This window comes from Salvelinus alpinus, chromosome 32 (genome assembly GCF_045679555.1).
Source record: "Salvelinus alpinus chromosome 32, SLU_Salpinus.1, whole genome shotgun sequence".
Classification (NCBI taxonomy): domain Eukaryota; kingdom Metazoa; phylum Chordata; class Actinopteri; order Salmoniformes; family Salmonidae; genus Salvelinus; species Salvelinus alpinus.
In genome coordinates this window covers 20,310,135-20,334,841 of record NC_092117.1, presented here as the reverse complement: position 1 = coordinate 20,334,841, position 24,707 = coordinate 20,310,135, and positions in this window count along the sequence as shown.

The window sequence follows — 24,707 nt, the reverse complement described above, 5'->3', positions numbered from 1 at the left end:
ACTGACAATACCATCAAAAACACGGAGTCCAAAATACAAAAGGATTCGGCCTAAACAGGCATTCCTGCCAATATACAGAATTTTAGCCTACTTGGCACAGGTGTAGGTAGGGTCTACCAGGCTCTGACCAGCCTCACCATAAGCAATTCCAACACAGGTAAAAGTTACTAAATATCTTCGAGACGTAAGTATTCATGCTGCATTCATAACCAAGTGGGAAGGTGGTAATTACCCTTTTTTTTTGAAGGAGCAAATTGTAACCAAATAAGCTTTTTTTAGAGCGATGCCATAAAATAACCACTTTATGGCCTCTGAAGAACCATAGATGTGATGGTTCTTTAAAAAATAATAACAAACTCAAAACCAGAAATGTTTCAGCCCTCCAAGACAGGAATTGAATAGCCCTTATGTAGGGTTTTAAGCCTTATTTCCATATTTCCCAGAGTGCCTTTCGAGTGAATTCCAGAGTTACCAGTATCACCCATGACTGTGTTTGCTAGTGACAGAGATTTGCTTGTTGCGTTCATTCATTTGCAGTCCTGTGGCCTTCATCAAGTGAGACCTTAGGTGAATATGTTGTGATAAAAATGGTACTATTTAAAACAATACAATTTCTTAAGATATTCAGTTAAGTGCTTAGTTTAACCCTAATACAGTGACCTGAAACTCATGTTTTACAGACCACATCAGGCCTGTAAATCACATTATGCCTTTTGGAATCCAACTAGAGTGGGGAAATTCAACATTTGACATTTTTATTCAACTGCAACTTGTTTCAGAATGACGGCCAGGGTTGGGAAGACTGGGAAGAAGTTAAACGTCTGAACTGGAACAGGTACAATACGGGTACAAACGGGTACAATAAGTCCAAGTAACAGATTGGAATAGTTTAGAAAATGTTATGTTATTTATATTTGAGATTATTTAATCAATCAATGTACATGCAAAAACATACTGTAGATATTGAAAGAAACTATTTAAAAAATCTACCTGCAACAAAGCATGCTGGGAAATAACATAATAATGGGCATGGTTTTGGTTCAACTGTGGTCATGAACACCAACACTGTGGTTCTTTTAAACCACTGAGTGTTAGTTTAATGTTAGTTTAGTGTTAATTTAACTCTTGAATCAACACTACAAATGTTACACTGAAATATCAACACTAGTTACACTGACCAATTTGCTGTGTGCTAGTAAAGGGATACATCTGCAGGCTTCCAGCATTTCAATAACCTTTTATAATTCTGAAGAACCACAGATGCCACGTCCAGAACCCCAAACTTAACTCAAAGGTGCTTTATCGGGCAAGAGTTCTCCAAGGAACCTTAAGATCTGAGGAAGAACCATTTAAGAACCTTCATTTGCAGTTGTGAAGTCGTAAATATGAGTTAAGTGCATTCGCGTAATGAACTGGGAAACACCATCAAATATTGAGGTCATTCGAAGACGTATGATTGTTTTGCTTTTTTTCCCCACAAAAAGCTGCTTTCACTTTCTAAACCAAATGGAAGATGAACAGAATACCTTTTGTATCATCAATTTGTATATTGTTCTTACCATTACCAACAGTTGCTGTAGAGGCCGCCATTGTTGTTGTCTTTTTAACTGACAAATTACGTCAGAGGTAGAAGTAGGAAACTGGGAGCACAGGGATTATAGACGAGTTTCCCACTAGTAACTAACAGTTGGAGGGGCGTTCAAGTGGACATTTTCCAGTCGTATACTGGTATATGAGATGTCACAAACACAACATTATTGGAACCTCCCCCATAGCCACACCTTGGATTATACCATGACCCAAGTGGAGACTGTTTAATTCCACATTAAACAGTCTCCACTTGGGTCATGGTATAATCCTATGTAGCCTAGTGGTTAGAGCGTTGGACTAGTAACCGAAGGTTGTAAGATAGAATCCCCGAGCTGACAAGGTTCAAATCTATCGTTCTGCCCCTGAACCCACTGCTCCTAGGCTGTCGTTGAAAATATGAATTTGTTCTTAACTGACTTGCCTAGTTAAATAAAATAAATAAAAACCATTCACGTGCTAGTCAGAACTAGGAAACTGAGACATTTCTGACTTGCTAACTGGTTGAACACGGCGCGTGAATAACTACAACCAAATTGTAAATTTCAACTAGCACGTGAACGCGGCATAATTACCTTCAGCAAAAATACATAATCAGGTAAAATACTATTTTCTTAAATAAAGTGAACTTCTACTTTAAGACAGAAATTATAGGAAGGAGGATGGGTGGGCATATACCATAATCATCTAGCAATCCAAAATTTGCGTGTTCAGGTCGTGTTGTCGACAACTGTAGCTTTTTAGCTACGCCTTCCCCTAACCTTTATTCTAATCTTAACCCAATTCACCTAACCATTTACGTAAATTCTCCTTGTTGTTAGTTCTCTTTTTCTCCTTTGTTGCTGACACAACAAGCAACCTTGTCTCGGAAAAAGACGTATATTACTATACGCCGGTAATACTAATGATGAGTTACATCATTCAATTCGTATGTTATTGTATGACCGTATTATAACTTACCCCCTCTAATTCATATGATATTGTGTGACCACTATTCCATTCATAATGTAACCTAACATAAAGTAATGTACCAACCTAAATGGAGGGGAACAGATTTACGTACCAAATCTTCCAAACTGCCCTGAGACTAGGTTGTGGAGGGAGAAGGTGGAAACTGAATAAGCAACTGACCTTGATATATCTGAGAAACTGAGATTGTAAAGGCCAAGGCAGCTTTTTACTGCAATTTGGCTGTCAAATTCTTTATTTCTTTATAGTCTAAGACACTAGTCTTAACTCCTTTTTTTGGGTAGGCACAAAACTACCTTCATACTTCCATTCATTATTTTTTAAATTGGCTACCTTCAGACAGGTACAGTGACACTTATGGGGTCGTAGAGCGAAACGGAGAACACCATTGTGTTTGTGAGAGTCTCCCCTTAATAGTAGGTCAAACCGTTTGGATGCTATAGATGTTTTCGTGAGAAGACCGATTTTTGGGATGTCTTATGGTCTGACTAACTTCGCTCTAACTCTGCCACCTTTCACCGCAGATGAGGTGGATTGAGACGCATCAAATGCAAAAAAGCTGATATCTCTAGCTTAAACGGACAGATTTTGATGGGGATTGTTTTGTTACGTAACTTAGATTGTGTAGATGCAAAGCCTCACACTGAAGATATGAAGTAACAGTGATGTTGAAACTTCCATTAGGAAGTTCATTTCAGGATCATCTCATCATCTCTCATTCTCCATGGACTAGCGTCAGCAGTGTGGTTGGCTGGTCTTACTGTGAAACTGCTTAGACACACAGACTGTCATCACTACTGCTGTGGTTCTGAGTGTGGATCCTGGCGTGCGCATGCACACACGCAATTTGGCCTTGGCGGCAGGTTAAGCTTCACCATAGCAATCTCTCTTTTCATGCTTTCGACATGACCAAAGTGTACAACATAGTTTCAAGAGAAACACAGCCTTGGTGTCTCAAAAACCTCTAGTCCACTGAGAGCCTCCAGGGTAGGGCAATACAGAGATAAAGAAAATAGAGAAATAATAGAAAAATAAAACACATCTTAATAAAAGTAATATTAGATACATAATGAGTAACGAAAACTTGGCTATATACACGGGGTTCCAGTACCGAGTCGATGCGCAGAGGTACGAGGTAATTGAGGTAGATATGTAAATATAACTAGTCCCACTGGGCACACACTGGTTGAAGCAACGTTTTTTCCCAGGTAATTTCAATGAAATTACGTTGAACCAACGTGGAGTAGATGTTGAATTGACGTCTGTGCTCAGTGGGGTAAGGCCTAAGGCTTTTTGCTGATATACTGTATTATTTGTAGCAGACACTCTCCTAGGAAATTAAACAGTAATTCACCATAGCCATCCACATAGAACAAAAGGATCCTCATCACAGCAATCGATTTTCATTACATGCCAAATTGCATAGAACATTAAAGTGGCTACCAGACTAGAGATTGTAATGAAATCTCTTCAGATGAGACTGTAGTCTTGCAGTGGTGATGGAAGACATGCTTATACATCTGTATCAAGCACATAACATATTTTAGAGGACCCAGTGAAGCTTGTTTGTTTGACTACAGTCATGTTCCTATAACGGTAACCTGTTATGATCTCCACAAACTGAAATATGACAAACAATCTTTCAACCGTCAGCTGACGTGTACTTCACATTACATTGCAGCTAATTGAAACACACTGTGTGGTGTTCAGGGAACAAAAGAGAAGATTCACTACCCACATGTTTCCTCTACTACTTTGAATCGACATGGTCACATAAGACATGGCGATATCACGGTGAGACTAGTGAATTATGAACTGTATCATACAGAGGCTATTAGGATTTAGACCTACCTTTTAAAGTGATGTGATTAGCATTATATTCCATCATACGTCAAAAGACTAGTGTGCAAAGAAGCAAATACAGTCAGTTGTGTTATACAGCAACTGTATAAGACAACTAGACTGAATATAATTCAATGTAAAGAATGCATCGACTTGTAATGAAGGCAGTTTCCATTTTGACAGGCAGAGTTGCCTGAGCAGGGGGTGAAATGTACACCCAGACCATGCTAAGGTCCATGTATGACATGCAAAATGTACCACTCACATTGTTGGAGATGACATGTCTAGAAGACTAGATTAGGGGAATAGAGACATTGGAGGAGGGAGTTGCAATGACCTTTGACCGTAAGAGGATCATCATCATCATCTGTGTTTTGGAATCCATAAGAACTTATTTAACGTGGTCTCTTTTGTCTTCAAAGGCCATATGAAGCAGGGATGCTATTTAGATTTGGAGAGAAATAGCTAGAATGATTGAAAATATTCCCAGAATCCCCTGGTTTTTAATGGAATCAGAGACCACTTCCCATTGTTCTTGATAATGCCAAACACTCTGTCAAGGACAATCCTCTTGCCATAATATTACATTCTGTGACAACCAAGGTTATGTAGAAGTGTAACGATTGTCGTCGGGAGAAGGAGAGGAGGACCAAAGTGCAGCGTGGTACGTATCCATAATACTTTTAGTAAAGATGAACACGCGAACAAAAACGACCAACGAACAGTTCTGAAAGGTGCAACAAACACTTAACAGAAAATAACCACCCACAACTCAAAGTGGGAACACAGGCTACCTAAGTATGGTTCTCAATCAGAGACAACGATTGACAGCTGCCTCTGATTGGGAACCATACCAGGCCAAACACAATAGAAATAGAAAACATAGACATACAAACATAGAATGCCCACCCACATCACACCCTGACCAAACAAAAAATAGAAACATACAAAGCAATCTATGGTCAGGGCGTGACAAGAAGTGGACGATTATAGGGTAAATGATACTATACTGAGTGGTGTTGTTAGAGACTGCTAACATTTACTGTGATGAGTCATTGAACTGCTCTATTAATAAGGTACAGTGGGGAGAACAAGTATTTGATACACTGCCGATTTTGCAGGTTTTCCTACTTACAAAGCATGTAGAGGTCTGTAATTTTTATCATAGGTACACTTCAACTGTGAGAGACGGAATCTAAAACAAAAATCCAGAAAATCACATTGTATGATTTTTAAGTAATTCCTTTGCATTTTATTGCATGACATAAGTATTTGATACATCAGAAAAGCAGAACTTAATATTTGGTACAGAAACCTTTGTTTGCAATTACAGAGATCATACGTTTCCTGTAGTTCTTGACCAGGTTTGCACACACTGCAGCAGGGATTTTGGCCCACTCCTCCATACAGACCTTCTCCAGATCCTTCAGGTTTCGGGGCTGTCGCTGGGCAATACGGAATTTCAGCTCCCTCCAAAGATTTTCTATTGGATTCAGGTCTGGAGACTGGCTAGACCACTCCAGGACCTTGAGATGCTTCTTACGGAGCCACTCCTTAGTTGCCCTGGCTGTGTGTTTCGGGTCGTTGTCATGCTGGAAGACCCAGCCACGACCCATCTTCAATGCTCTTACTGAGGGAAGGAGGTTGTTGGCCAAGATCTCGCGATACATGGCCCCATCCATCCTCCCCTCAATACGGTGCAGTCGCCCTGTCCCCTTTGCAGAAAAGCAGCCCCAAAGAATGATGTTTCCACCTCCATGCTTCACGTTTGGGATGGGTTCTTGGGGTTGTACTCATCCTTCTTCTTCCTCCAAACACAGCGAGTGGAGTTTAGACCAAAAAGTTATATTTTTGTCTCATCAGACCACATGACCTTCTCCCATTCCTCCTCTGGATCATCCAGATGGTCATTGGCAAACTTCAGACGGGCCTGGACATGCGCTGGCTTGAGCAGGGGGACCTTGCGTGCGCTGCAGGATTTTAATCCATGACGGCGTAGTGTGTTACTAATGGTTTTCTTTGAGACTGTGGTCCCAGCTCTCTTCAGGTCATTGACCAGGTCCTGCCGTGTAGTTCTGGGCTGATCCCTCACCTTCCTCATGATCATTGATGCCCCACGAGGTGATATCTTGCATGGAGCCCCAGACCGAGGGTGATTGACCGTCATCTTGAACTTCTTCCATTTTCTAATAATTGCGCCAACAGTTGTTGCCTTCTCACCAAGCTGCTTGCCTATTGTCCCGTAGCCCATCCCAGCCTTGTGCAGGTCTACAATTTTATCCCTGATGTCCTTACACAGCTCTCTGGTCTTGGCCATTGTGGAGAGGTTGGAGTCTGTTTGATTGAGCGTGTGGACAGGTGTCTTTTATACAGGTAACGAGTTCAAACAGGTGCAGTTAATACAGGTAATGAGTGGAGAACAGGAGGGCTTCTTAAAGAAAAACTAACAGGTCTGTGAGAGCCGGAATTCTTACTGGTTGGTAGGTGATCAAATACTTATGTCATGCAATAAAATGCAAATTAATTACTTAAAAATCATACAATGTGATTTTCTGGATTTTTGTTTTAGATTCCGTCTCTCACAGTTGAAGTGTACCTATGATAAAAATTACAGACCTCTACATGCTTTGTAAGTAGGAAAACCTGCAAAATCGGCAGTGTATCAAATACTTGTTCTCCCCACTGTATATGCAGGGTTGGAGTTATAGACTGAGGTGGTGAATACATTATTTTCAGAGAAGTTTTCCGAGTGAATCCACACGGAACAAAAAGAGACCATGTTTTGTTTAGTTTTTTATCCATATAATGGTCCTTTGGAGGAAGGATTGTTGAAATATATTTGACATTTATATCTAATAGCATCATTTAGAAATGATTCATCAAATCTTTCCAAATGCATATATTAATGTAAGAAAAGTGTTATTGATATTACAGAAGCGGTAAAGCGTCATATCATACCAAGTTTTGCTTTGTAGAATCTACAGATGAAACATTATGGAGTCTTAAAGGAGGCCTGGGTAAGGCCACTATGTCATAAATATACCAACTTTGATGAATGATTTCTCAATTATGCTTTTAGATAGACATGTCAAATATATGTCAACAATCCTTCCTACTAAGGACCGTTCTATGTATAAAATGTTGTGAATTACTCTTCTGTAGTGTATCTTCTACTTTAAGAAGAAAATGTATTCTTCTGTGGAGATCGAGCTCTCCCCCAATCCATTACATCTGTTTCTTGGTCTGAAAAATAAATGAAATGTTGATTGCTGCACGATGTTCATCTTTCCAAACTCCCAGCAGTTGCGGCATTAAAAGGTGAGATAGTTCATTTCTGACAAGTGAAAAAGCCAGCCGGAGAAGGTCCATGGCTCTGCGCACACAGAGATAAACACTAATTTGAATAAATCATTTCCCACCAGCGCAAATCCATATTCATGAGAGGCTGAGTCTAATTGCTGATAATTCCCGGCTTGAGCGATACAGATTTATACACATTTCACTGTAGGAGGCTGGGTCCGCATGCCGATTGGATCACATCATCTGTCAACTCTCTTAGGCTCTCAGGTGAATCCTGTTAACTGGATAATCAGTTCTGATCGATATTTAATTGGTTTGTTATTGAAACTCTTTTTTAGACAGGGGTTGATGCACTCATGCACATATCATTAAATGACTTAACACAAACACATCTGGATCGGCTCAGGATAGGAAACTCAATTTTCATGTGGACACACATTACTCCTTCTCATGAAGAGCCCAAATTACACTTCAGATGACTCATGCCATCAAACAAGGACAATAGCGGACTGGCCACCGGGAGCACCAGGAGGACTCACGGTGGGCTGGTCAACCTCTGGGCCGGTGGGCCGCCTGCCTTATACATTTTATACTACTAATAAAAAAGTTGGCAGAGTGACACGGGCCAACCCCCCCCTTACCCCCAGGCCCGCTAGTCTATTCCAAACGAACATCTATGCAACCCTTAACCCCGCCCCCTTTGTCTCGCTCACACTCACAAACACATTGACACAAACAGCTCAAAAACTAGCTACAATAGAAAATGGAAAAGCAGAGTAAAAAAACGTAAGGGTGGGGCTGAAAAGTTAAGAGACAAAAGAGTCAAAAGTCTTCACTCAAATGCAAATAAAGGTAAAAAACTAACCGACTTATTTGGTAGTAGTAGTACTAAACTCAGCAAAAAAAGAAACGGCCCTATTTCAGGACCTTGTCATTTAAAGATAATTCGTAACAATTCAAACAACTTCACAGATCTTCATTGTAAATGGTTTAACACTGTTTCCCATGCTTGTTCAATGAACCAAAAACAATGAATGAACATGCACCTGTGGAACGGTCGTTAAGACACTGACAGCTTACAGACGGCAGGCAATTAAGGTCACAGTTATGAAAACTTAGGACACTAAAGAGGCCTTTCTACTGACTCTGAAAAACACCAAAAGAAAGATGCCAAGCGTCCCTGCTCATCTGCGTGAACGTGCCTTAGGCATGCTGCAAGGAGACATGAGGACTGCAGATGTGGCAGGGGCAATAAAGACAAGATGGACAGCTGATCGTCCACGCAGTGGCAGGCCACGTGTAACAACACCTCACAGGATCGGTACATCCGGACATCACACCTGCGGGACAGGTACAGGATGGCAACAACAACTGCCAGAGTTACACAATCCCTCCTGCTCAGCCTATTGCGGACAGTCTGAGAGAGGCTGGACTGAGGGCTTGTAGGCCTGTTGTAAGGCAGGTCCTCACCAGACATCACCGGCAACAACGTCGCCTATGGGCACAAACCCACCGTCGCTGGACCAGACAGGACTGGCAAAAAGTGCTCTTCACTGACGAGTCGCCGTTTTGTCTCACCTGGGGTGATGGTCAGATTCGCGTTTATCGTCGAAGGAATGAGCATTACACCAAGGCCTGTACTCTGGAGCAGGATCGATTTGGAGGTGGAGGGTCCGTCATGGTCTGGGGCGATGTGTCACAGCATCATCGGACTGAGCTTGTTGTCATTACAGGCAATCTCAACGCTGTGCGTTACAGGGAAGACATCCTCCTCCCTTATGTGGTACCCTTCCTGCAGGCTCATCCTGACATGACCCTCCAGCATGACAATGCCACCAGCCATACTGCTCATTCTGTGCGTGATTTCCTGCAAGACAGGAATGTCAGTGTTCTGCCATGGCCAGCGAAGAGCCTGGATCTCAATCCCATTGAGCACATCTGGGACCTGTTGGATCGGAGGGTGAGGGCTAGGGCCATTCCCCCCAGAAATGTTCGGGAACTTGCAGGTGCCTTGGTGGAAGTGTGGGGTAACTGCAGAACTTAATGCAGTACTTCCTTGGTGGAAGGAGATGCACTGCAGTACTTCTGGCCACACCAGATACTAGCTGTTATTTTTGATTTTGACCCCCCCTTTGTTTAGGGACACATTATTCCATTTCTGTTAGTCACATGTCTGTGGACCTTCTTCAGTTTATGTCTCAGTTGTTGAATCTTGTTCTGTCCATACAAATATTTACACATGTTAAGTTTTCTGAAAATAAACACAGTTGACAGTGAGAGGACGTTTCTTTTTTTGCTGAGTTTAGTACCAGTGCCACAGACACTAACATTGAAGTGCTAGACCGGCAAGAGGAAGATGCCACAACCTGGTTTGTAGGTAAAAGAGTAGGCGGGTGTCAATATGATGTGTACTGGTGGCGAAGTCAGGTGCAGGAGAGCAGAGTGAAGTGAACAGGCGCACACTTTATTATGGTAAAATACCAAAAGCACATGAACGTGTCCAAAACCCGGAACATAGACAAATGTCTGGCGCGTAACAAAACACCACATAACAAAATACACGTAACACAAACAATCTTACACAAAGACATGATGGGGAACAGAGGAATAAATACACGTAGATTGATTGGGGAATGAAAACCAGATGTGCAGGGAACAAGACAAAACAAATGGATACATGAAACACGGAGCGGCGATGGCTAGATAGCCGGTGACGTCGACCGCCGAATGCGGCCCAAACAAGGAGAGGAGCCGACTTCGGAGGAAGTCATGACAGCGGGAGGGCAGAGAAGCCAAAAACAGTACAGCCGAAGCAGTAGATATGGTCCTAAATGTGTTACAAATACAACATGTTATATCACAATTTAAGAGTGAAATGCAAATACTATTGTTCAGCTATTGGTGTGTAAATGTACCAGAAAGAAATAATTGAGGTAAAGAAATACAGTAACTGGTTGTTCAAACCGGCTAATGGAAAAACTCAAATTTGACACCTAGCAAAGCTCTGAATGCCTAGATTTCGCCTTCCTGTAGGGATTTTTTGGGAAATGGCAATCACTTGAGTATCAGTGATTTACTGTCGTATAATTTTACTTAGCTAAATATGCATTTTCATTTGATTCTGCTTGCTTTTGCCTTGTCTTTCTAAACACTAAATTGCATTAGACATATACAAACGTTAATTAGCTAATTTTATTTCATATTTATACAGCCATTGTGTCGCGCTGGTATAAAGGGTCGGGAGACAGGCGCAGGAATGCGTAATAGGGTTTTTATTTAGCCCCAAATTACAGCGTGCCATGTACAGGCACGGGGACGAAGACAAAACAAACACGTATACAAAACACAGGGTAGAAACCCAAACAAAAGAGCGAGAAGTACCTCGAATAAATAAATAATCGCACAATGATTATCACATGGGACGAGACCCGTAATCATCTGCACAATATACGTGGCATGAAAGCCAAAACAACATAGCACAGGTACTCACACGACCACCGGACATTGGAACAATAATCGACAGGACAATGGTCAACAAAGGGCACACTTATGCAATTACTAATCACTGGGAATGGGGGCCAGGTGTGCATAATGAAAGTTCCCGGAGGGATCCGTGACAGTACCCCCCCCCCCCCGACACGCTGCACTAGCAGTGTAATGACACCGGCCCCGAGGATGATCACAGGAACGCAGTGCGGGTTGATCAGGACCCGATGCAGCTGCCAAAGTTGCTTCGTCTTTGGACGGGCCAGTTGCAGCTGCCGAAGTTGCGTCGGCGTCGGATGGACCAGTTACAGTGGCGTCAGACGGACCAGTTGTGGCAGCGTCGGACGGGCCAGTCGCAGCGTAGTCGGACGGGCCATTCCCGCTGTCTCCCTTAATGGTCGATTATTCTGTCGCGCTGGTATAAAGGGATTCGGGAGACAGGCGCAGGAATGTGTAAAAGGGTTTTTATTTAGCCCCAAATTACAGCGTGCCGTGTAAAGGCGCTGGGACAAAGACCAAACAAACACGTATACAAAACACAGGGTAGAAACCCAAACAAAAGAGCGAGAAGTACCTCGAATAAATAAACAATCGCACAATGATTATCACATGAGACGAGACCCGTAATCATCTGCACAATATACGTGGCACGAAAGTCAAAACAACATAGCACAGGTACTCACACGAACCAACGGACATTATAACAATAATCGACAGGACACTGGAGAACAAAGGACATACTTACACAATTGCGAATCACTGGGAATGCGTAATGCCAGGTGTGCGTAATGAAAGTTCCAGAGGGATCCGTGACACATTGGTTGCAAATAGTATACATATTGTAAAACCAATCAAGTCCTTTCCCTCTCAAATTCATATTTTGTGCGGGAGAATATGGCTACAGTGATTTGCTAGCAATGATCCTCATCGCCACAGTTCCTGCCACTTCTCCTCTTACTAGACAATTCATTGAAACTCATCATCATGCCAACAGTCCGGTGTGAACGGCGAGTAAAGCCACACAAAAAAAACATGTTGTGTTGTCATTCATTCACTTGATATGAAATAGTGGGGCTGCTGCTGTGTTTTTGTAGTTTTTCAAAATTTGACTTTTATTAGTTAATTTATATATTATTTTATTAATATCCAAGTTGATGATAGGTCCATTCCAGTTTCAGTGGAAGTGAGCATTGATGTTGATGACCGGGCCAGTCCAGTTTCCGTGGAAGAGAGTATTGAGGTTGATGACAGACCCAGTTCAGTTTTATTGGAAGAGAGGATCTTTGGGGTTGATGAGAGGCCCAGTCCAGTTTCAGTGGAAGAGAGAGTCAGGGAAGGCCAGGATGCCAGACAAAGTTTAGATTATTTCAATAGACCCAAGTCAAATGACCTAAAAACATTTTCTGGTTTCCACCCTATGCAGAAATCAAAGAACTGTGGTACAGAGGGCTTTCTGTTTTAAAGACGGCACCAATCGGAAATGGCAGGCATACAATGAAGAAAGCTATGCGTTATACTGTTCAATTTGTATGGCATTTGCGAAGCCTACTGACAGCAGTATTTTTATGAGTGGAATGACAGATTGGAAACATGTTCACCAAAGGGGAGAGGAGCACGAGAAGAGCAACATGCACAGAAGTAGTACTGATGCATACTTTTTAAGGTCCTCCAAAGCAGACATTCAAAGTCTGCTCAGTGGCAGTCAGGTCCCTGCCCACACAGAGCAGGTACGCAGGAGAAGGCAGGTGCTGGAACGTGTCGTAGACATAGTGAAAGTCATTGGCAAGAGGGGGCTTAGTTACAATGGGATGCAGTCTGAGGCTGCGTATACATTAGAAGACACCAGTATCGATCACAGTCATTTCTTAGAGATGATAATACTGCTGGGAAAGTATGACGTCTGCTTGAAAGAACATCTCACCGAATGCTTTGAGAAAAGCAAGAACCTACATCAGTCTGGGGCAAGAGGCAGAGGTTCTCTAATCACACTCCTTTCAAAAAAAACTGTCAACGTCGTCATTCACACAATTCAGACCATTATCCAAGAGACCATGTCAAGTAAAATTGAGCCAGCTGGAATGTTCTCTGTCCAGATCGACACAACTCAGGACATAACTTCTCAAGACCAGTACTCTGTCATTGTGAGATATGTGACAGACGTCGTACAAGAGAGGCTTGTGGCTGTTGTGAGGTGTGAGGCATCCACTGGACAGTACTTTGTCCAGTTGTTGACAGATGTCGTGGATAAACTAAAATTAGACATGAGCAAGTGCATTGGCAATGCTACGGATGGAGCATCCAATATGCAGGGCAAATATAAGGGCTTCTCTACTCTGTTATCCTCAAAGTCCCCCAATCAAGTCCATGTATGGTGCTGTGCACATGTCCTTAATCTGGTTGTCTGACACAACTGAAATTGAACTGAAATTGTCTTAGCAAGTGGGTCACTGTTTGCTCTCCTTAACGACATTGCTGTGTTACTCCGTGAATCCTACCAAAAGATGGATGTGTGGGAGAAGAAGAGCCAGGACACGCAACACAGACACCTATCTCCAATTGGAGAAACACGCTGGTGGGCTAAGGATAGTGCTTTGAAGAAGGTCTTTGGATCCTTTGGAAAACCAGACCAGGGTCTCTACGTTGAAGTACTCCTCACACTATCAGCCATGCAAGGACAGGCCAACATGAAGACTGTTCGTGTGAAGGCAAGAGGATTTACTGAGGTTCTTCTCCGGTATGAGACAATACTATATTTCTTTGGATATTCGAGAACACGTCACCACTGTCCAAATACCTGCAGACAAGCGGGATGAGCATCCTGTCTGCCCATCGAATGTTTGTAGCTACACAGGAAACCCCGAAAGGCATGTCAAGAGGCTCACACCATTAAGGCAGCTACAGACACATTTGTTCAGTATGTAAATAAGAAGATCAAAGAACAGGACGAGGACACAGAGCTGGAGGAGGTGGAAGCCACTCTGCCACAGAAAAGGGCAAGAAAGAAGAAAATCATGGCTCAAGATGAAGCTTTGACAGAGGCAGAGAGTGCCTATAACGTTCAAGTCCACAATCAAATGACGGATAGAGTCACAGATGGTATCCACAGGTGATTTCTGTCTCATGGCACTCTATATGCTGACCTAGCCCTTCTGGACCCTAGAAACTTCTCCCAAATAACATCCAATGGTCTTCTAGAGACAGCCCTTCAAGAGCTCAGCAAATGTTTCCTTCGATTTGATAGCCAAGCAACTGTTGACAATTTGCAGTGTGAGCTGAATAGCCTCGCTGTACAGTGGAAAAGACTGAACAGTTCAGGATTGGAGGAATACATGACCAGGACAGTGGAGGATGGCACTGATGTAAATGAAGATGAGGTGGAAATTAAAAATAAATGCTGCTCATCCTGCAAAGAATGTCCACTGCGTTGTTATCAGATGGTGAGACGGTACAACCTGCTGACTGATGCATACCATATCCTTAGCCTTGGCTACATGTTCCTACTCACCCTCTCAGTTACACAGGTAGCTTGTGAATTAAGTTTCTCTACCTTAAAGTATATCAAGAGCAGACTCAGGAGCACTCTCTCACAAGAACACCTAGAGGCCTTGCTGATGGCCACTGAGAAGGACATCCTAATGGCCCTAGATACTGACATGGTTACTGAGAAGGACATCCTAATGGCCCTGGATACTGACATGGTTACTGAGGAGGACATCCTAATGGCCCTGGATACTGACATGGTTACTGAGGAGGACATCCTAATGGCCCTGGATACTGACATGGTTACTGAGAGGGACATCCTAATGGTCCTGGATACTGACATGGTTACTGAGAAGGACATCCTAATGGCCCTGGATACTGACATGGTTACTGAGAAGGACATCCTAATGGCCCTGGATACTGACATGGTTACTGAGAAGGACATCCTAATGGCCCTGGATAATGACATGGTTACTGAGGAGGACATCCTAATGGCCCTGGATACTGACATGGTTAATGAGAAGGACATCCTAATGGCCCTGGATACTGACATGGTTACTGAGAAGGAACATCCTAATGGCCCTGGATACTGACATGGTTACTGAGAAGGACATCCTAATGGCCCTGGATAATGACATGGTTACTGAGGAGGACATCCTAATGGCCCTGGATACTGACATGGTTAATGAGAAGGACATCCTAATGGCCCTGGATACTGACATGGTTACTGAGGAGGACATCCTAATGACCCTGGATACTGACATGGTTACTGAGAAGTACATCCTAATGGCCCTGGATACTGACATGGTTACTGAGAAGGACATCCTAATGGCCCTGGATACTGACATGGTTACTGAGAAGGACATCCTAATGGCCCTGGATACTGACATGGTTACTGAGAAGGACATCCTAATGGCCCTGGATACTGACATGGTTACTGAGAAGGACATCCTAATTGCCCTGGATACTGACATGGTTACTGAGGACATCCTAATGGCCCTGGATACTGACATGGTTACTGAGAAGGACATCCTAATGGCCCTGGATACTGACATGGTTACTGAGAACATTCTAATGGTCCTGGATACTGACATGGTTACTGAGAAGGACATCCTAATGGCCCTGGATACTGACATGGTTACTGAGAACATCCTCATGGCCCTGGATACTGACATGGTTACTGAGAAGGACATCCTAATGGCCCTGGAAACTGACATGGTTACTGAGAAGGACATCCTAATGGCCCTGGATACTGACGTGGTTACTGAGAAGGACATCCTAATGGCCCTGGATACTGACATGGTTACTGAGAAGGACATCCTAATGGTCCTGGATACTGACATGGTTACTGAGAAGGACATCATAATGGCCCTGGATACTGACATGGTTACTGAGAAGGACATCGTAATGGTCCTGGATACTGACATGATTACTGAGAAGGACATCCTAATGGCCCTGGATACTGACATGGTTACTGAGAAGGACATCCTAATGGCCCTGGATAATGACATGGTTACTGAGAAGGACATCCTAATGGCCCTGGATACTGACATGGTTACTGAGAAGGACATCCTAATTGCCCTGGATACTGACATGGTTACTGAGGACATCCTAATGGCCCTGGATACTGACATGGTTACTGAGAAGGACATCCTAATGGCCCTGGATACTGACATGGTTACTGAGAAGGACTTCCTAATGGCCCTGGATACTGACATGGTTACTGAGGACATCCTAATGGCCCTGGATACTGACATGGTTAATGAGAAGGACATCCTAATGGCCCTGGATACTGACATGGTTACCGAGAAGGATATCCTAATGGCCCTGGATACTGACATGGTTACTGAGAAGGACATCTTAATGGCCCTGGATACTGACATGGTTACTGAGAAGGATATCCTAATGGCCCTGGATACTGACATGGTTACTGAGAAGGACTTCCTAATGGCCCTGGATACTGACATGGTTACTGAGAAGGACATCCTAATGGCCCTGGATACTGACATGGTTACTGAGGACATCCTAATGGCCCTGGATACTGACATGGTTACTGAGAAGGACATCCTAATGGCCCTGGATACTGACATGGTTACTGAGAACATCCTAATGGTCCTGGATACTGACATGGTTACTGAGAAGGACATCCTAATGGCCCTGGATACTGACATGGTTACTGAGAACATCCTAATGGCCCTGGATACTGACATGGTTACTGAGAAGGACATCCTAATGGCCCTGGATACTGACATGGTTACTGAGAAGGACATCCTAATGGCCCTGGATACTGACGTGGTTACTGAGAAGGACATCCTAATGGCCCTGGATACTGACATGGTTACTGAGAAGGACATCCTAATGGTCCTGGATACTGACATGGTTACTGAGAAGGACATCCTAATGGCCCTGGATACTGACATGGTTACTGAGGAGGGCATCATAATGGCCCTGGATACTGACATAATGATCCATAGAGTTGCAGAGAAAAGCGAGCTGTTGAGAAAATTGCTCCTCCAATCAGGTAGTTGGGACATACTTCCTATAACTTGTTTACTTACCATTATTTGACTCCCACATTTCTAATGTCTCTTTTTCCTGTCTGTAATATTACTGTCCAATACTTTGACAGAGTGAAGCCAGCCAGCTGATCCTGAGCAGCAGTTAGACAGTTCTATGTCTCAGTCAGTATTGTGGATATTATAGCATCTCTTTTTTACACGAGGCTTCAGGTGATGTAGATGAATCATGACCCATGGTGGCTTATGCTGCTCTCTTACAGGTTACGTTCTATGTTTGGAGAGGTGCTCAACCATTGTTTTTTAGAAGGTACTCCCATGACATAAAGCCAGCCAGCTGACCCTGAGCAGCAGTTAGACAGTTCTGTGTTTCAGTGAGTATTGTGGATATTATAGCATCTCTTTTTCACTCTAGGCTTCATGTGATTTGAGGTAGTTAAATCATGACAAGTTCAGTGTGTGTTCTGTAGAAGTTTTATAAAAATGTGCAGCGTTTGTGTGTGTGTTCTGCAGCCTTTTTAAAGTTATACTGCGATAGCGATCAATGGTTGATGCAGCTAGGTGGTTGTATTAGGGGCTGGTCGTTTTCTGCCAGTCCGTCCTTGCACAAGGAAGATAAATCCATCTCACTCTGAATGAAGAGGGTTTTCAAACTGAAGCTTTGTTGTGGAAATTCTAAAGCCTGTTTCCTCCTCAAGACATAAGAAAACGAATGCTTGTGTTTCTCTCCAAAGTGTTATTCTATTCTCACATATACTGTAGTTATATGAAATCTGTTCCATTAGTCATCTCCTGAAGATACAAACACAATAGATTAAACAGTAAAAACATAATTTTTTAACTCTATTTTTCATCAACAATGACAAGCGGTATTCTTTGGCCTTTATCCTGCCCCCTCAAGGATCCCCATCTGAGATAAGATGATGTAATAAAGAACAGAGTGTGTATGAAGTGTTATTCCGATTCTGTTGTGAGTCCCCATATGTCTTATTGATCTCTACAACAGCAGAAACACTACGACTGTAGCCTTTGCCTTTCTGCCTGTAATCTATTACAAAACAATCTGAATCTCTGCTCATGGTTCAGTGATTCATCTCTAGCACTGATTGAACATTGTTGAAACCATGCCTCGGTCTTCTGGGAACCCAGTCAACTTTCCTTCAGAGGATTCTGCTAGTGGTACCCTCTTCCAGAATAAATGATTTAGGCTGTTGCATCTCCTGTCTCTATCATTGGGCCTATATAATATATAGAATAACATTGAAGTTCATTCGTCAGTCATTAGTTCGTTGGCAAAGCCATTTTGAAGGGACGTCTATAAATGCTTGCGTTAGCGGGTGAAGGCACTGACAGCACTGAGGTCTTTGAATCTGACAGGATGTGCTGTAATTAACACTGTGTGTTCTGTTGAATGTTATCTGTGCAGCTGACCTTTGACTGGACCAAACCAACAACAAAATGCATTCTAGGGAAAACATGACAACACTGTAGCTTTTGTGAGTGGAAAGATGAGAATGCTGTGCCTAGTATAGAGAGGGAGTGCATGTTTCAGCCTGACGAATATAGTGGGACATTAGGCTGTATTGATTTCTTCCTGGAGAGGACGTGCCGAAAGTACCTTTTGCTTTATGTGGCACTTTGAGATTGTCTATGTAAACATGAAATGTATGATTCTGTAAAAATGTTAAAGTATCATTATGAAGGTATTCCCAAAGAGGACGTGCCAAAGTACAAACAGTACGTGGCCAATGACCTGAGCCTCTCTGTGAGTCTGCAGTAGGATGTGTTTGAACAGAGAGAGTCTACGTAATTAGTTTTTGGCCAAGTCCCTGTGATGAGAAACATATTCCTCTCAGCCTATCCTGGGTTCAGGCTGAAGTTCAGGATGACTCAAGGATATGGAATCCGTCCTCTAACCACGATTAGATCCCCCACATGCCGTAGCTGAAAGGCTTTCTCTTACAAAATATATTTTCATCTACTGCTTGCAATGGGGCCAATGGCCATAGAACCACATCAATGTGCTCCCAAAGACTTGGGAAAGGGAGTTGAAGCATTAAAATGTGGAGTGGACAAGCTTTATCTTCATGGCTTGCCATGGATTTATTCAGGCCTTGTTGCTTGCATCACTCAAACACTGACTTGCCATTTCCTGACTGTCTTGTAAATTGAAGTAGAGTGCAGTCGGCCTGGGAAACCATCCAAATGCTTTCCAAAATGCCAGACTAGACTCGAAGCCCCATTCTTAATCAAGTTTGCCTCTGACTCCATTTTGATATTGACTTAACGATTTCATGACACCACAACAAGGTCAGCTTCAGGAGAATAAGTTAGAGGAAAATAGTGGAGTGATAATGAGCTATAAGAGCAGCAGTAGTTCTGAGTTGTATGAACTAATCCTGCTGATCCATTAGTGGATTTGAGGGTGATAATGACCTATAAGAGCAGCAGTAGTTCTGAGGTGTATGAACTAATCCTGCTGATTCATCCACAACACTATAGCTTACTGCAATACTGCAACAGACATATATCTCCATCTGTATATCTTTATCTTATAAACTCTTTAAAGACTATAGTATACGTGTAGGCTATAGAATGCAATAGGTTTGTTGATGCTGTGCAGAAATTGGAGCCTACTGGTATGCATTTTATGCCACTTGTCTTAAGTGTGTGCTGTCAACATTTGTGAGATTTCTGATTTGTAATAAGGTTTGGTGCCTTCCCTTCTCTGTCAAGATTGCCTTCATTTTCTCCTTCAAGCATGTATCTTTTGTGCTTTTCAGTCGCTTTGTATGCCGTTGTCACATTTCCATGAGAAAGATCTGCTTGAGGGAGACATTAAAAAAAGTACATTAATAAGATTAGAAAGGGAACAATTTTGTATTTGGAGGAGTTATCACAAAGATAGATTGTTGAGAAAACCCAGTCTCAGAACAGTCACAAAACTGCAGATATGAAAAAATGAATAATCTTTCTCTTCCAGATATCAAGACATTCTGTTCTATATCCTTTTGTTGCGTGCTATCTAGCCAACAAAGAGAGCAGCAATTGTTATGGGATCGTTGAATCCTAATAAAACATAATTTTGTTATGACCAGGGACAACGGACTGATAATGCTCCTCATTACAGTTCTTTGTACAGAGCCAGCTGTGACAGGAAGCTAAAGGCATGACAGGCCATGGCCTAATACAAGGGAGTAGTTGAGCTGCCGTGCCCTTGGCAACCTTTTCACTTTAATCACAGTCACAGTGTCAGGTCATTTGATGTTAGGGGCGTTCTATTGTAAGAGGATAGAGAGAGACATGTCAAGGGTTAACAGGGAGAACCATATGGGTCTATAATCATACTTTATAGACCTTGACTCTAAGATGATTTGTTGTATTCATTCTGTATTTATAGCATAGTGTTATGTGTATAGTAATCGATGAGTATAGTATAGTGTATAGAATAGTATAGTATAGTAGCCAATGACGCCAACTGTGCTATTTTGTGTGTTTTTTCACATTGTTTGAAACTTATTTTGTACATAATGTTGCTGCTACCGTCTCTTATGACCGAAACTAGCTTCTGCATATCAGAATAGCGATTACTCACCTCGAACTGGACAAAGATTTTTCTTTAATGTGTCCGACACGAAATATATACTGTTTCTCTGAGACCAGGCCCAAATCCCTGTCATTCGCATGAAGAAAAGATGGAGGTTCAGGGGGCAGAGATCAGGGTGCCTTGTGAGAATTCGTAAGCGAGTGTTTAACCCGCCTCTACCATCTGTTCTATTGGCCGACGTGCAATCACTGGAGAATAAACTAGATGAGCTCCGTTCGAGAATTTCCTAAAACTATAATATATTGTGTTTCATTGAGTCGTGGCTGAACGACGACACGGATACTATACAGTTGACTGGGTTTTCCGTGCATCGGCAGGACAGTACAGCTACGTCTGGTAAGAGTCACTGCTACTTCCTAATTTAGTTTTTGCTTGTGATTCCTGCTCACAAACAAAAACTAAATTAGGAAGTACCAATGACTCGCTTAATACGGAAGTGGCCAGATGACGAGGATGCTACGCTACAGGACTGTTTTGCTAGCACAGACTGGATTACAGGCAACATCCACACTGAGCTAAAGGCTAGAGCGGGACACTAGAGCGGGACACTAATCCAGACGCTTATAAGAAATCACCCTATGCCCTCAGACAAACCATCAAACGGGCAAAGCGTCAATACAGGACTAAAATTGAATCCTACTACACCGGCTCTGACGCTCGTTGGATGTGGCAGGGCTTGCAAACAATTATGGACTACAAAGGGAAACCCAGCCGCGAGCTGCCCAGTGACGTGAGCCTACCGGATGGGCTAAATGCCTTTTATGCTTACTTCGAGGCAAGCAACACTGAAGCATGCATGAGAGCACCAGCTGTTTAAGATGACTGTGTGATCACACTCTCTGTAGCCGATGTGAGCAAGACATTTAAACAGGTCAACATTCACTAGGCCGCAGGGCCATACGAATAACCAGGATGTGTACTCAGAGCATGCGCGGATCAAATGGCAAGTGTCTTCACTAACATTTTCAACCTCTCCTTGACCGAGTCTGTAATACCTACATGTTTCAAGCAGACTACCAAGCAGTCCCTGTATCCACGAAAGCAAAGCTAAATGACTACCACCCTGTAGCACTCATGTCGGTAGCCATGAAGTGCTTTGAAAGGCTGGTAATGGCTCACATCAACACCATCATCCCAGAAACCCTAGACCCACTCCAATTCGCATACCACCCTATCCACAGATGATGCAATCTCAATCGCACTCCACACTGCCCTTTCCCACCTGGACAAAAGGAACACTTATGGTGGAATGCTGTTCATTGACTACAGCTCAGCGTTCAACACCATAGCGCTCACAAAGCTCATCACGAAGCTAAGGAACCTGGGAGGTGTTTAACCTCCCTCTGCAACTGGATCCTGGACTTCCTGACGTGCCGCCCAAGGTGGTAAGGGTAGGCAACAACACATCTGCCATGCTGATCCTCAACATGAGGGCCCCTCAGGGGTGCGTGCTTAATCTCCTCCTGTACTCCCTTTTCACCCATGACTGCATGGCCAAGCACGATTCCAACACCATCATTAAGTTTGCTGATGACAGTGGTAGGCCTGATCACCGACAACGATGAGAAGGGCCTATAGGGAGGAGGTCAGAGATCTGGCAGTGTGGTGCCAGGACAACAACCTCTCCCTCAACGTGAGCAAGACAAAGGAGATGATCGTGGACTACAGGAAAAGGAGGGCTGAACATCCCCCGATTCACATCGACGGGGCTGTAATGGAACGGTTTGAGAGTTCAAGTTCCTTGGTGTCCTTATCACCTACAAACTATCATGGTCCAAACACACCAAGACAGTCGTGAAGAGGGCACGACAACGCCTTTTCTCCCTCAGGAGACTGAAAAGATTTGGCATGGGTCCTCATATCCTCAAAAAGTTCTGCAGCTGCACCATCGAGAGCATCCTGACCGGTTGCATCACCGCCTGGTATGGCAACTGCTCGGCATCTGACCGTAAGGCGCTACTGAGGGTAGTGTGTACGGCCCAATACATCACTGGGGCCAAGCTTCCTGCCATCCAGGACCTATATACTAGGAAGGCCCAAAAAATAGACTATGACCCAGGTCATAGACTGTTTTCTCTGCTATCGCACGGCAAGCAGTACCGGAGCGCCAAGTCTAGGTCCAAAAGGCTCCTTAACAACTTCTACCCCCAAGCCATAAGACTGCTGATCAATTAATCAAATGGCCACCCGGACTATTTACATTGTATACACTATTTACACTAATTACATTTACTATTTACATTTACCCCCCCCCCCCCCCCCCCTTTGTTTTTACGGTGCTGCTACTTGCTGTTTATTATCTATGTATAGTCACTTTACCCCTACCTACATGTAAAAATTAACTCGACTAACCTTTACCCCCGCACATTAATAACTCTATTTATTTAACTAAATTGTTGGTTAAGGGCTTATAAGTAAGCATTGCACAGTAAGGTCTACACCTGTTGTATTTGGAGCATGTCACAAACACAATTTGATTTGATTTGATTTAACTGAGGCTATTCATCTGCATTTTTACATTTCTACTTTTTTTAAATTAAGTTCAGAGCTAGTATGTGACTCAAGCAAGTTTATACCTTAGTCATCACTGCCCCAGTCAGATTTTTAAACACATCAGACTACAGTTTACTCAATACTAGTAAACAAATTAATATTAATGTTGACAGATTTCAGTTTGGCAGACAGATGCACTACTGGGACTTTGATGCGGTAGGTGCGGTCACAAGTCTTGGCAGTGCGTGCCCACACACTCACAATCCCAGTGTAAAATATGACTCAAAAAACATCTAGAGGCCTTTCAATAAACTGAGTAACAAATCGGTACGTATTTCACTAGATCTACTGTACACACCTGTGACACCACATCTTTTAGAAATGCCTTTATGCATGTATGAAAATCTTCACACTAACAGACAAGTGATAACATAATAGGATAAGCACCTCCTTGTGTGAGATGACTTGCTTCAGTGAAATGAGTTCCAGTTGTTGGCAGAGAGATTAAATGATGGAATCAACATTGTGTTGCTTTCCTTTGATTTCCTATGTGACTGAACTCCTTTCAAACACATCTTTACTTCCAGGGAAGGTAGCTTTCATCCAAGCTGGCTGCTGTCTGGTTTTGGAGAACCAGTTCTGATCTTCTTATGCTTAGATGGGAAGTCCTGCAGTGTTGAAGATGAAGCAAACTGTGAAGGAGAATTGGAGCAATGCAAACAGATGGAGTTGGGATGCCTGAATGCATCATATAGCCACCAGGTGTCTTTTGTCAGTGGATTTACAAAAATGATATTGATTAAAAGAGCTTGCTATATTTTTTTTATGTAAGCAACCAGACATGATCATAATACTTCCACATGTGCAAGTTGAAAGACACAAAATATTTGCAACATGTTACATACACAGTGGTTCTATAGTAAGGTGATCTGAATTTCCACAATTAAAGGGACTCAAGCACTACCACCCCATACTCCCTGGAATAAGCTGTAGTAGATCCATGTGTTCACTGTAGGACTGTAGGATAGCAGACTGGCTTGTGTGGGTGTGATTTAATGACCTACATTAGGGTGTGCAGAACGCTGTTTGCAAACAGTTCACAATGCCTTGTAATTGCCGGGAAACCAGGGGGAATTTCACAGCTACTCGGACAGAGATGCATACTGCATCGTTAGACCTGGCCTTAGAATAACTAATTGTACCTCTCTCAGGTCAGTCGCTGATTGGTAGAGGGCTACAGGAACACAGATTGGTGAGGCAACTGAGTTGGTCAAACCATTTTAAAGGTTCTTGGGGAGGAGGAGGGTCTACCCTTGAGTCTACTATAAATGCAATGAAATAATGTAATAGTCACAGAAAAGCCCTCCATTTCTTCAGGGTGAAAACATTGAAATAGAGACTAAGAGTTGTATAGCATGCTAATTGAT